Here is a 15802-nt window from a genome sequence, read left to right on the forward strand (position 1 = left end):
ACTCCATTATGACCTCTGTAGCTTGAGTAATTTTATTTTTACCAAACCTGCGCAAACCGTAAAATACAACATTTTAGTAAAACATTTAAATATAAACACAACACTAAAATAATACAACTTCATAATTTTAATTAAACTTTAATTTTAAAACACACTTTTTAACATATAAATAATTACAAATTTTAAGTTTCATCAGATAACATATATCTCCGTGATGACATGGACCTTAATCACTTTCGTGAAGAGGCTCTGCGCAACCAAGTGATTAAGTCTGAAGAAGAGCATAACAAAACGAAAGGGTAAATGGAGGCAGCTGAGATAGAGCATAAGCAGACGAAAGACAGATTGGGGACAGCACAGGACACCATAGCAGAGCTGTCTGGTGTTGTTAGCCACTTGACTAAACAAGTGGAGCATGAGAAGCAGTTGGGGCAGCAGTCCTGCGCAGAACATGGGCAGCGTCGTCAACAGATGCGAGATCGTATCCAGCAGCTGGAAGCTCAAGTCCAGCAATTGAAGGGTACAGTGGCAAACTTGAATAATCATAATGCTATTCTACTCCAGGCTGTAAATCAGCTGCAAGGATAGGATTCTGAGGAAGAACCCGAGGAAGATCCGGAGGAGGATCCGGAAGAGATAGAGGTTGAGGAAGAGCCCGTCGAAGTCGTGGGGGATGGAGAAGTTATAGAATTAGATTAGTATGGATGTTTTAGTCATTATTCAGCTGTGTTTCTTTGTCACTTATTTCCAATTCTGTTGTTGTTTTAATTCCAACAAACACTATCAGTTGTTATTTTGATTCAGTGTTATGTTGAGATTCAATGAATGATCTTTTGATTATCTATGTGTCCAATTTTTCCAGTTATGTTTCTAATACATAAATCTATCAAAATCTTAGAAACTTTACGCGATTGTAGGACATGGATGAGAGGCCGGTACGCAACAATCGTAACCCACGCTATCGAAACCGCAACAACAACAATGAAGGAAATCCACCACCACCACCACCAGGGTTAGGCTTGAATCAAGCAGATTTGATGGCCATAGCAACCATTGTGGCTACCACCATTCAAGGGTTGGGAAACCCGCCTGCCAATGGAAATCCACCACCACGTGCAGTACAACAGGTGCAAGGGGTGAAGTATCATTATGAGTCATTGAGAAAGAATTGAGCCCAAACCTTTAAAGGAGATCCAGATCCCGAGGTTGGCCAAAATTGGCTCAAGAATATTGAGACTCAACTTCGCCTACTCGAGATTCCTGACGAGTTTAAAGTGGATGTCGTTACACCATTTTTGGAAGAAAAAGCAGCCAAGTGGTGGGAGGCAGTTTCACCACCTATGATTGCAGTCGGTCCAATCACGTGGCGACAATTTAAGGATGTGTTCCTGAAGCAGTATTATCCAGCGGAAGTCAGATTGCAAAAATTAAGTGAGTTCGAAAATTTCACTCAGACTCAGGATATGTCAGTGGTTGAGTACACTTCAAAATTCAATTCACTCGGAACGTATGCTCCTACTATCATGGCTGATGATATCTTGAAGATGCACCGTTTCAAAAGAGGTTTGAGTAGTCGTATTCAGACAGCTTTAGAAGTATACCATGCCACAAGTTTTGCTGATTTAATGGGAGCTGCAATTCGAGCTGAGAACGATATCAAGCGAAGGGAAGACGAGAACACGAACAAGAGACCTCTTGTGGGGCAATCTTCAACAGGAAAACAGCCATTCAAGAAACCATATCAGTTTACTGGAACAAACAAGAGCGCTCCTTCAAAACCAAGCAATCAAGAAATCAAACCAAGTAGTACCTGTGGATTTAAACACTTCGGAGAATTCCGCAGAGAAAGTGGCGCCTGTTTTGGATGTGGGAAGACTGGGCACCGCATTGCAGATTGTCGAGAAAACAAGGGCAAAGAAACTGAGGCAAAAGGCAATTCTACTCCGAATAAACCAAAGGAGAACAAGCCGAATGCCCGAGTTTTTGCCATAACCCAAGAGGAGGTCAAGAATGCAAATGACGTTGTAGCAGGTACCATTCTAATCAACAAAACTTCTGCTTATGTGTTGTTTGATTGTGGTGCTACGCATTCATTTATATCTAAGAGATTTGCTAAGAAGTTAGGACTTACTCCTGAGATACTTGTGGAACCTTTTAGAGTAGCAACTCCCACTAGCAACCCAATTGAAACACATAGGGTTCACAGAGATTGCGTAATTAACATTAGTGAACACATATTTCAAGCTGAACTCATTAAACTAAACATGGTAGAATTTGATGCCATCTTAGGAATGGATTGGCTAGCAAATAACCATGCTTTAGTAGATTGTCGCATGAAGAATGTCAAATTGAGAGCTGCAAATCTCGACGAAGTCATTTATCATGGCAAAGTCAAGGAGCAGAAGTCTCTTTTATCTGCTTCTCAAACTTGGAAAGCTATGAAAAGTGGCGAAGAAGTATACTTAGCAGTGGTAGGCGAGGTAAATGAAGAAGTTACACTTTCATTAGAAGATATTCCGGTAGTTCAAGAATTTCCGGATGTGTTTCCTGAAGAACTTCCTGGGGTAATTCCCGACCGCGAAGTGGAATTTAAAATTAATCTGGTACCTGGTGCTGCACCTATCTCGAAAGCACCATACCGAATGGCTCCAGCAGAGTTGAAAGAATTAAAAGAGCAACACCAAGAATTGTTGGATAAAAAGCAGATACGACCAAGTGCATCTCCTTGGGGAGCCCCGGTCCTGTTTGTAAAGAAAAAGGATGGGAGTATGAGATTGTGTATTGACTACCGAGAACTCAATAAAATCACAATCAAGAACAAGTATCCTCTTCCAAGAATTGATGATCTGTTTGACCAACTCAAAGGAGCAACAGTCTTTTCCAAGCTAGATCTAAGGTCAGGCTATCACCAATTGAAAGTCAAGACAGAAGATGTTCCAAAAACAGCTTTCCGAACAAGGTATGGACATTACGAGTTCATGGTGATGCCTTTCGGATTGACCAATGCACCGGCAGCATTCATGGACCTCATGAAAAGTGTATTCAAGTCGTTCCTTGACAAGTTTGTAGTGGTGTTTATTGACAACATTCTTGTATATTCACCAAGTGACGAGGACCATAAAGACCATCTCCGGCTCACACTTCAGACATTGAGAGAAAACGAACTCTACGCAAAATTTAAGAAGTGTGAATTCTGGCTAAAGAGCGTAACTTTTCTGGGTCATATAATTTCCAAAGACGGAGTGTCAGTGGATCCCAAGAAAGTGGAAGCCATCATGGATTGGTCTAGACCAAAAACGGTAACTGAAGTTTGGAGTTTTCTAGGCCTGGCTTGTAGTGACCCTGCATGGTATCACCTACTAACTGGCAACTAATAGCATGCATTAAATTTAATACAATAAAATAACTTAACAGAGTAAAACGTGCGGAAACATAACCATAAATTACATATCAGCTTAGTATAAAAGTGTCAAGCTTATTCATCAGTAGTGATACAACCATATCGAAATATTTAAAAGTAAACATTATACAGCTATATCGAATCCTGCTGTATAACTAACTCCTCAAGGCCTGCTCCCTAATCCTGCCTTGAACCACCTGCTCCATTCATCCTGCGACCTGCCCCATGGAATAGGGTGTCCAAGATAACAACTAGGACGTGAGCGCTAACGCCCAGTACATAAACATGAGTACACGTATAAATATGATGCATGCAACATGATGACTGGTAAATGGTCATCTGAAAAGTCATGCTCAGTACAGGCACCACATGAGTGCTGCCACCGCACGGATCAACCTCTGGGTGCAACCACACTCGTCAAGTACACCAGAGTAGTCAGACATAAATGTCTCCGCCGTCGCGGTACTCTCAGTGACAGACTATCGAATATAGAGCTGAGCGGCTATATAGTCAGGTATAACAAGGTATAGGCTCAACGTGTATATGCACATGACATATGAATAAAGAAAATGGTAAATCATATCTCATGCCATATAATAATGCCAAATAAATGCAACATATAAACATGTATACTCGCTGGCAATCTCAGTCAATGTGTACGTACCTCTAGGCTAGTTCAAGTATAGTAGGATCTTAGGTTCCAAGCCTATATTCAAAAGTTCACCGTATCACTACATAAATTTTATAAGCCTTAACTAAGCTAATAAGTACTCCCAACACTTAAATAGATTCCCGAACCATACCTTCGTCCGTAGATAGCCCTTTGGAGTCGCTAGTCCCGGATGACTATAACCACTCCTTGGTTATTCCAGAACCTCTATTATAACCGATAGGGCCCTCAAGTGTATAACTCACACTATATAACTGAAGAAGGAACCTCGGGAATTCGTATTTCAAATTATGACTCCGAAGAGTCCTTTTTATAGCCAAAAATCCATCGGAGTTCGGAGCCTCCGAACTGGGTTCGGACCCTCCAAACCTGCATGTACGACATTTGTCAAAAATCGCGGATTAGTCATCTAGCATTGCTGTCTGGGGAAGTTCGGAGCCTCCGAACTGTCTGAGTTCGGAGCCTCCTAAGTGCTGGGTTCGGATCCTCCGAACCCAGGTTCGGATCCTCCGAACTTTGTATTTGAGTTCGGATGGTCCGAACTCATTTCGGTGCCTCCGAACTGTCCGAGACCCCCAAGACCCTTCCTACCATTTTCGGACGTTCCGGAGCTGATTTTTCACTTATTTTTACCAAATAAGGACTCCTTAATCATGTTTTTCCACATTTAAAATTATATGCCATATCATAGCATGGAAAGTGGAACTTGGATATCACCCTTATATGCAGCGATCCCTCTGGTAATTCTGAAGTCCAATTATGCCCTGGAATTGGTTAATTACTAACCCTTAATCATGTTTAACATATCATTATATTAAAATGGAGTCTGGGTTACTACATTCTCCCCACCTTTAGATATTTCGTCCGCGAAATAAAATCTAAAGACAAATTAAGATAACAATATGAAACAGAAAACCATGTTTTATTACAACAACTGTAATTACATCTTACCTGTTCATCAAAAGTATAAAGCAAACAACTCAGGATATTCAGCCCGCATATAACTCTCGGTTTCCCAAGTTGCTTCTTCAACGCCTCGGTGCTGCCACTGTACCATTACAAGTGGTATAGTCTTGTTCCAAAGAACTTTCTCTTTTCTGTCTAAGATACGGATTGGTCGTTCAACAAAAGACAGATCTGGCTCTAGCTGAATATCAGTAGACTGAATCACATGAGATTCATCAGCTGTATACTGTCAAAGTAACGACACATGAAAAATATTATGTATACTGGAAAGATTTGGCGGTAAAGCCAAACGATATGCAACATCTCCGATCTTCTCCAGTATCTGGAAAGGTCTAATAAAACGAGGAGACAACTTGTCTTTCACGCCGAATCTCATCACCTTCCTGAAAGGTGATACTCGTAGAAACACATATTCATCAGGCTCAAACTGAAGTGGCCTGTGACGAATATTAGCATAACTGGCTTGTCTATCTTGAGCAACTTTGATCCTATGCTTGATCAAATCTACCTTGTCTACAATCTGCTGCACCAATTCAGGACCCTCGACTTGTCGTTCCCCGACTTCATCCCAGAATAACGGAGTACGACACCGTCGACCGTACAATGCCTCGAAAGGTGCCATATCAATACTACGATGATAAATGTTATTGTAGGCAAATTCGATCAAAGGTAACTGATCCTGCCAAGATAAGCCAAAGTCCATGACAGAAGAATGTAACATATCCTCCAATGTACGAATCGTCCGCTCTGACTGTCCGTCAGTCTCCGGATGATATGCAGTGCTCAAACTCAGAGTGGTACCCAACGCCTCCTGAAAACTACCCCAAAAACGTGAGGTAAATTGCTGGTTTCTATCACTGACTATGCTCACTGGAATCCCATGCAATCGCACTATCTCCTGGATGTATAAACGTGTCGTGCGATCATAAGAATATTCCCGGTTATAAGGAATAAAGTGTGCTGATTTCGTCAAACGGTCAACAACAACTCAGATAGCATCACACTGACGTGAAGTCATAGGTAAGTGGGCAACAAAATCCATAGTTACGTGCTCCCACTTCCATTCGGGAATCTCAAGATTCTGCAATAATCCACCTGGCCGTCGATGTTCAGCTTTGACCTGTTGACAAACCAAACATCTCTAAACAAATTGATACACACTCCTCTTCATCCCTTTCCACCAGAATCTAGTTCGCAAGTCCTTATACATTTTCATGCTTCCAGGATGAACTGATAATCGACTCCTGTGAGCTTGAGACAGAATATCGTTCCTGAGCTCCGCAACATTAGGTACGACCACTCGATTAGATAAGCACAATAAACTATCTGCCTGAAAATGAAATCCAGATGTATTAACTCCATTGGCTAAACGTGCCAAACGCTGAGTCTTAACATCAGATATCTGAGCATCTCTGATCCGAGAATACAATGTTGGCTCAGACAAAATAGTATACAATCGAATCTCATTTCTCCCTTTCTTGTGCTTGAGCGTAAAACTCAATGAACAGCACTCTTGAATCATATGAGATACTTCACTAGTCTGAAGTGCAGAAAGTCTCACCTACCAACTCAAGGCATCAGCAGTAAGATTAGCAGAACCTGGATGATATTTGATTTCACAATCATAATCCTTCAAAAGATCCATCCAGCGTCTCTGTCGCATATTCAACTCCGCCTGAGTGAATAAATACTTCAAACTCTTGTGATCCATGAATATCTCAAATTTCTCGCCATAAAGATAATGCCTCTAGATCTTGAGTGCAAATACAATGGCGGCTAACTCGAGATCATATACTGGATAATTACTCTCATGCATCTTCAACTGTCGAGAAGCATAGGCAATAACATGTCCATGCTGTGTCAGAAAACATCCTAACCCCTGACCAGAGGCCTCAGTATAGACAACATAACCTCCTGATCCAGAAGGTAGAGCTAGCACAGGTGCAGTAGTAAGACGTCCACGCAGCTCGTGAAATGACTCCTCACAATCCGAGGACCATATGAAGGCAACATCTTTTCGTGTAAGCTGTGTCAAAGGTCTAGCCAACTGTGCAAAATTCTCGATGAACCGACGGTAATATCCAGCTAGACCCAAGAAACTACGAATTTCAGCAACCGTCGTCGGACGAAACCAGTTCAGCACTGCCTCTATCTTACTAGGATCAACAGATATCCCTTCATTAGAAATCACATGATCGAGAAACACTATCCGATCAAGCCAGAATTCACACTTGCTCAATTTCGCATACAGCTGCTTATCTCGTAACGTCTGTAAAACAATCCTCAAATGTTGTGCATGCTCATCCTTGTCATGAGAATAGACAAGAATATCATCAATGAAGAAGATGACAAATCTATCCAGATATTCTCGAAATACCTGATTCATCAGATTCATAAAGACTGCCGGTGCATTCGTTAAACCAAATGGTATAACCAAAAATTCATAATGCTCGTATCTGGTCCTAAAAGCAGTCGTAGATATCTGAGTCTTGTACCCGCATCTGGTGGTATCCAGATCTCAGATCTATCTTGGAGTAAACAGAAGTACCCTGTAGTTGATCAAATAGATCATCAATCCGCGGAAAAGGATACTTATTCTTGATGGTGACATGATTCAACTGTCTGTAATCAATACACAATCGCATCGATCCATCTTTCTTCTTGACGAACAAAACAGGTGCTCCCCACGGAGAAACACTTGGACGAATATATCCCTTATCAAGCAGATCCTGTAACTGCTGTTTCAATTCCCTCATCTCTGATGGTGCTAGACGATAAGGCGCTCGGGATATAGGCGTAGTTCCTGGTACTAAATCAATACCAAAGTCAACCTCTCGCATCGGAGGAAAACCAGGAATCTCATCAGGGAATACATCAGGAAACTCACCGACTACCGGTAACTGATCAATACCCGTACTACTCATGGACATATCAACTGCATAGATAAGGTAGCCCTCCCCACCTGACTCCAAGACATGACATGCCTTCAGAGCCGAAACAAGTGGCATCGGAGGTCGCGCACCCTCACCATAAAAATACCAGCTATCACCCTTAGCAGGATGAAACTGTACCAGACGCTGATAACAATCCACAGTAGCGTGATACAAAGTCAGTATATCTATTCCCAAAATACAATCAAAATCTGTCATTGCTAATATCATCAGATTAGCTGACAATACATTACCCTCAAACTCTAGAAGGCAACCCATCACTAGATGCTTAGTTACTATCTCCTGCTCCAACGGAGTAGATACAACTAAATCCATATCTAATGATACATAAGGTAATCTATGTCTCTTAACAAAGCGACTAGAAATAAAGAAATGCGATGCTCTAGTATCAATTAAAACAAGTGCAAGAATACCACATAACAGAAAGGTACCTGCCAACATGTGATCGCTTCCCTCAGTAGCCTGTTCTTGAGACAGAGCAAATACCTCCCCTTGAGTCTGGGGACGGTAACCAGAAGAACTCTGTGGTGCTGGCTGCTGTCGTGGAAAAGTAGAAGCCTGAGATCCAACCTGTGATCCCGATCCACTAGCAAAACCCATGCGCTGAGGACAATCTCTCCGCAGATGTCCCTGCTGACCGCAAATATAACAAGCACCAGTAGCTCTCCGACATGAAGCTGCAGGATGCTTCCCTCCACAGTGACTACAAAACTCCTCCTTCTTCTTCTTCTTTCCAAAACGGAACATACCTCGTGAACCGCAAGATCCAGATGAAGTAGTAGGAGTAGAAGAAGACGTAGGTCCAGATTGCACAACAGATTAAGCTCTAGGCTCAAATGATCCACTAAGCTGTGCTGGCATCAACAACTGTGCACGCCTGTTGCTGGTCTCCACAAGACGGCAATGGTTCACCAAAGTCTCATAAGATACTGGGTCATCACAGACAACAACCTGTGAGTAGATATCTTGGTTCAGGCCTTGTAGAAAGAGATCATACTTCGATGCATCACTCTCATTAATATGAGGACTGAAAGGTAGCAGATCAAGAAATCGTTGCTGATATTGATCAATAGTCATTGATCCTTGCCTTAGAGTAAGCAACTCCATCGATCGTTCTTGGCGAACAGCTGGAGGAAAATACAGTTTCTGGAACTGCTGACAGAAATCTCCCCAAATCATCTGTCCTCTCTCAGTACGTGCCTGAGCAGCTTTGGCATCCCACCAAAAACGTGCTCGATCCTCTAGAACAAATTCTAGAACTTCCAATTTCTGATCCTCAGTACAATCGAAAGCACGAAAAGTACTCTCGAGTTTAGACATCCAACTTCTTGCTTGTTCAGGATTCTCGCCTCCCACCAAAGGTTTCGGTCCTACTTGCATGAATTTATTGATAGAGTAGCGACGTCTACCCTCATGATGACGATGTTGATCATCATGATGGCGGTGATGACGATGATGATGATCACCTCCCTGGCCAACACTACCGTGACTCTCGTCAGCCATATCCTAAAAAGAATTGCACATTAAAATCCCAAATGCGCAAGAATTACTCAAAACTAATTCTAAATCCCAAGTACTAATCCCAAAATCTAAGCATGCTTTGATACCAAAAATGTAGTGACCCTGCATGGTATCACCTACTAACTGGCAACTAATAGCATGCATTAAACTTAATACAGCAAAATAACTTAACAGAGTAAAACGTGCGGAAACATAACCATAAATTACATATCATCTTAGTATAAAAGTGTCAAGATTATTCATCAGTAGTGATACAATCATATCGAAATACTTAAATGTAAACATTATACAGATATATCGAATTCTGCTGTATAACTAACTCCTCAAGGCCTGCTCCCTAATCCTGCCTTGAACCACCAGCTCCGTCCATCCTGCGACCTGCCCCATGGAATAGGGTGTCCAAGATAACAACTAGGACGTGAGCGCTAACGCCCAGTACATAAACATGAGTACACGTATAAATATGATGCATGCAACATGATGACTGGTAAAGGGTCATCTGAAAAGTCATGCTCAGTACAGGCGCCACATGAGTGCTGCCACCGCATGGATCAACCTCTGGGTGCAACCACACTCGTCAAGTACACCAGAGTAGTCAGACATAAATGTCCCCGCCGTCGCGGTACTCTCAGTGACAGACTATCGAATATAGAGTTGAGCGGCTTTATAGTCAGGTATAACAAGGTATAGGCTCAACGTGTATATGCACATGGCATATGAATAAAGAAAACGGTAAATCATATCTCATGCCATATAATAATGCCAAATAAATGCAACATATAAACATGTATACTCGCTGGCAATCTCAGTCAATGTGTACGTACCTCTAGGCTAGTTCAAGTATAGTAGGATCCTAGGTTCCAAGCCTATATTCAAAAGTTCACCATATCACTACATAAATTCTATAAGCCTTAACTAAGCTAATAAGTACTCCCAAAACTTAAATAGATTCCCGAACCATATCTTCGTCCGTAGATAGCCCTTTGGAGTCGCTAGTCCCGGATGACTATAACCACTCCTTGGTTATTCCAGAACCTCTATTATAACCGATAGGGCCCTCAAGTGTATAACTCATACTATATAACTAAAGAAAGAACCTCGGGAATTCGTATTTCAAATTATGACTCCGAAGAGTCCTTTTTATAGCCAAAAATCCGTTGGAGTTCGGAGCCTCTGAACTGGGTTCGGACCCTCCGAACCTGCATGTATGACACTTGTCAAAAATCGCGGATTAATCATCTAGCATTGCTGTTTGGGGGAGTTCGGAGCCTCCGAACTGGCTGAGTTCGTAGCCTCCTAAGTGCTGGGTTCGGATCCTCCGAACCCAGGTTCGGATCCTCCGAACTTTTATTTGAGTTCGGATGGTCCGAACTCATTTCGGTGCCTCCGAACTGTCCGAGACCCCTAGGACCTTTCCTACCATTTTCGGATGTTTCGGAGCTGATTTTCTATTTATTTTTACCAAATAAGGACTCCTTAATCATGTTTTGCCACATTTAAAATTATATGCCATATCATAGCATGGAAAGTGGAACTTGGCTATCACCCTTATATGCAGCGATCCCTCTGGTAATTCTGAAGTCCAATTATGCCCTGGAATTGGTTAATTACTAACCCTTAATCATGTTTAACATATCATTATCTTAAAATGGAGTCCGGGTTACTACATGGCTGGCTATTATCGGAAGTTTGTGGAAGGATTTTCCTCAATAGCTATACCTCTCAAAAAACTCACACAAAAGAACTCTAAATTCAACTGGGATGAATTGTGTGAGAAGAGCTTTCAAACCTTGAAATAAAAGTTGGCATCCACTCCAATGTTGATTCTACCAACTGAAGGTAAAGATTTTACCATATACAGTGATGCGTCAAAAGGAGGGTTGGGATGCGTACTCATGCAAGAAGGAAGGGTAATTGCTTATGCATCAAGACAACTGAAGCCGTATGAGCAAAACTACCCCACACATGATCTTGAATTAGCAGCAGTGGTCTTTGCACTAAAAATTTGGAGGTACTACCTCTACGGGGCAAAGTGTGAAATATTTACTGATCACCAAAGTCTCAAGTACTTGTTTACTCAAAAAGAGTTGAATATGAGACAGAGAAGGTGGATTGAGCTACTGAAAGATTAAGACTTGACGATAAGCTATCACCCTGGAAAAGCAAACAAGGTCGTTGATGCGTTAAGTCGAAAGAATATGGGTAAAGTAATTCTAGCTTCACTCTCAGCACAACCATGTCTTCGAGAAATAGTCAAGTTGAAACAGAATCAAGATCCTTCTTTAATCAAACTCAAGGACCAATTCAAGGAAGGAAAGACGCCTAATCTCCAAATAGATCACAATGGAGTTTTGTGGATGAAAGGACGATTGTGTGTACCCGACATCGATAATCTTCATCATGAAGTGATGTCTGAAGCACACAAATCAAAATTTTCAGTTCATCCCGATAGCACGAAGATGTATCGAGATTTAAAAGGAAATTTTTGGTGGAATGGAATGAAAAAGGATGTCACTGAGTTTGTGTTTCGATGTTAGGTCTGTCAGAAAGTCAAAGCTGAACATCAACGACCTGGAATATTACTTCAACCTTTGGAAATTCCATAATGGAAGTGGGAACACATTTCTATGGATTTTGTTGTCGGCTTACCCAAGTCAAGGCAGAGTCATGACGGAATATGGGTAATTGTAGATAGACTTACAAAGACAGCACATTTTCTACCGGTCTGAATGAACTACAACCTGGATAAACTAGCTACCCTGTACATGGACAATATCGTAAGTTTACATGGCGTACCTGCTAGTATTTTTTCAGATAGGGACCCGAGATTTGCGTCCAGATTTTGGAAAAGCTTTCAAAATGTCATGGGAACCAAGGTCACTCTCAGTACGGCCTATCACCCTCAAACTGATGGCCAAACTGAGAGAACGATCCAAACATTGGAGGATATGCTGAGGGCTTGTGCTCTAGACTTTAGTGGTAACTGGAGTGAACACTTGCCTTTAATCGAGTTTTCTTACAACAATAGTTACCACAGCAGTATTGGAATGGCACCATATGAAGCCTTATATGGGAGAAAGTGTCGCTCACCTTTATACTGGGATGACGTCGGAGAGAAAGCCATCACTGGACCTGAACTGGTTCAAGAAGCGGTAGAAAAAGTAACCATCATCAAGGAAAGACTCAAAGCTGCTCAAGATCGACAAAAGAGTTGGGCTGATATGAAGAGACGACCGTTGGAATTTGAAGTAGGTGAAAAGGTGTATGTAAAAATCTCACCCATGAAAGGAGTTGTTCGATTTGGTAAAACTGGAAAATTGAATCCCAGATATGTCAGACCATTCGAGATTCTGGACAAAGTAGGAACCTTGGCATATAGACTGGCTTTACCGCCAGATATGTCAAGGATTCACAATGTTTTCCATATTTCTCAATTAATAAAGTACATTCCAGATCCCAGTCATGTCCTTGAAATTGAACCTCTGGTAATTCAAGGAAATCTAAATAAGGGGCTCAAGTACGAAGAGGTTCCAATTCGAATAGTTGATACTAAGGATCAAATTTTGAGGCGAAGGACCATTCCATATGTAAAGGTCCAATGGTATAATCACACTGAGAGGGAGGCCACTTGGGAATTGGAAGAGAAGATACGCAACCTATACCCATTCCTCTTTGAAGAACAAGCCAATCCAAGTTTCGAGGACGAAACTTCTCCCAAGGTGGGAGGAATGTGAAGCCACGGTTATATGCATGTACTTGAAGGCAAAAGTTGTAACTCTATCAGTCATATAAAAGCAAATGTAACTGATGGTGTAATGATTTTGAATTTCGAAATACAAAGGGGCAAGAACCAACTGAACATAAGGAATGGTAACAGTCACAATGATGGAGAGTAGTGGCTGCTGAAACTGATGGATTATGTTGTTAATTTCGAAATTCATGCTGCATATAATAGTCAAAAATGTAACAGCCACAATAATGGAGAATGATGGCTGTTAATATGAGTTATTGGCCATGAATGGGAGGCCCTTCAGCTGCTTTTTATACCTATAAATAGTGGCAGATTCAGAAGGAAAATCACACCATTTTCGAGCACAAAAACTAAGTAAAACTCTGCACATTTCGAGTTCCAACCTTCTGCCACTTTCGAAGCAAAGCAGAAGCAGCACCTGTTTGATAGCAGCTGTTCAAGCAGATTCCTGTCCAGAGTTTGAGCAAGGTTTCTGTCCCAGTTTCAAAGCAAGCATTATGTTCTATTTTGCTCACGTTTGAGGCTTACCATCAACATCAGTTTCTGCACGATTTTCTTACAAATCACTTAAGGTAAGAGGGCTTATACCTATATATGTTTTAAAAACGTTCATGATCTTGTTTGTGAAAGTTCAATCGTACATCTCCTGGTTCATATTTCTTTGAATTATGTACAAGTTTATTCCATGAAACTCCTTGTTATGCACTGTTAGAATTTGACTTAAGAATTGGTAAGGAATTCTGAAAACATGATAAGATATTATATGGCCCTGATGCGGTGGGTTATAATAACCGTTTAAGGCCTCGCCCCCTTAGAGGAGTAAAAATTAGGGACTGATCAGTAGCCATGCTTAACAAGATGAATAACAGTGTTATGTCTAAGTTTATGTTTCATTCATGATATGTGTTGATGCTCAGTTTCAAGTTTTGCCTTGTCTTGATCTATGTTGCGACATGTGTTGGAACATGCTCCCTTTGAACTCCTATATATATGTATATTCGACATTTGCATGTACGATTGGCCCCCTCTTGCTGAGTGTTTCCCAAAACACTCATCCCCCTTACTTCCCTTCCCAGATACCGAAGAGCATTTGGATGACGATGAGACTGCTAGCATTTCCATAATTTTAGACTTGATCACCAACCCCCGAATGCGTGTTGCTCATCCCCCTTACTTCCCTTCCCAGATACCAAAGAGCATTTGGATGACGATGAGCAACACGCATTCTGGGGTTGGTGATCAAGTCTAAAATTATGTAAATGCTAGCAGTCTTATTAGTTTTATTATATTTTATGTTTCGTTTCCGCTATTGTCATGTTTTGATCTTGTAAAGACATTTAGGGATTTGTAAAAGACTGGTTGAAGGCTATTTATACACTACATGGCTTGTTGTTTTACGATTTAAAATTGTTAACAACGCCAATGCTGCATTTCGATCTCGGGGAGTGACAACACTGCTGCTGAATCTGACTCTGAGATTGATCCTGCTAAGACATACAATCTTTAGTTTTATTCAAAGGAGTCTGCTGATGAATGGGAAGCTCTGTCTTGAAAAGATTGTTGGGAAGAAAGAAATATTGATGAAGCGTCCTTTGAAAAGCAAAATTTGGTGACATTCTTGAAACAGCAAAATTTATATTCTATTGTCACCACTGCCGAACCATTTTCAAGAAGAGCTGTGCTAGAGTTTTACTGCAATATGAATACAAGGACTGGAAAAGAAGAATCGTTTAAGTTTGGAAGAGTGTACATCCGGGAAAAGGTGTATGATTTCACTCCTGCTCTGATCAATGAGCACTTCAAGACTGCTGATGTCGATGATGATGCAGTTAATGAGGATATTGATTAAATCACTAAGGTGATCACTGGAAGAATGGTTCAAAAATTTCCACTGCATCCAGACAGGTTGTCAGCTGCAAAGCTTACTTCCTTCTTTTCTGTTCTTCACAAAATTGCAATCAGGAATTGGACACCATCTACCAATACAACAGTGGTTACTAGACCACAAGCCCTTGCTCTGGTTGCCATTGGAACTCAAGCTCCTTTGGACTTTGGAAATTTGGTGTTTGAAAATATTATGACCTTTAGAGAAGGTGGTTGGAAAGCAACTAAATTTTCGTTTTCTTCATTGATCTATGGTATGCTGGAATCTCAAGGCTTCAAAAAGGATGATGATGAAGAGTTGATTGGAGGAGATGAGCTTATCAAGATCGCACCTGATTTGCTGAAGGGAAATCGGAAAATTGATCTACCATGGACTGGTGTCATACCCAGTGTGGCCAACACTGAGGTTGTTCCACCAATGACCGTTCATAACACTGTTATTCTTGTGTTAAATTCTACTGCAATTCGAGCTCAAATGGCTCATGCTGAACTGAAAATTGCTCAAGACAAAGCTGATCTCGAGTACTATGAAGCCTTAATGGCTGAGTACAGGAATAAACTTGGACTACCAGGGCCCTCTGGACAAAAAGGGGGAGTAGGATCAAGTGCTGATCAAGCTGAAGAGGAATATGTTTAGACAATTGGGTTTAGGATTTTTC

General features: G+C 41.3%; 1 pseudogene; it reads left to right on the forward strand.

Annotated features, from left to right (window-relative positions):
* Positions 1-920: 920 nt before the first annotated feature.
* Positions 921-12193, forward strand: LOC140862204 (uncharacterized; annotated as a pseudogene).
* Positions 12194-15802: the final 3609 nt, after the last annotated feature.

This window comes from Henckelia pumila, chromosome 4, assembly GCF_033568475.1.
Source record: "Henckelia pumila isolate YLH828 chromosome 4, ASM3356847v2, whole genome shotgun sequence".
NCBI classification, from domain to species: Eukaryota; Viridiplantae; Streptophyta; class Magnoliopsida; order Lamiales; family Gesneriaceae; genus Henckelia; species Henckelia pumila.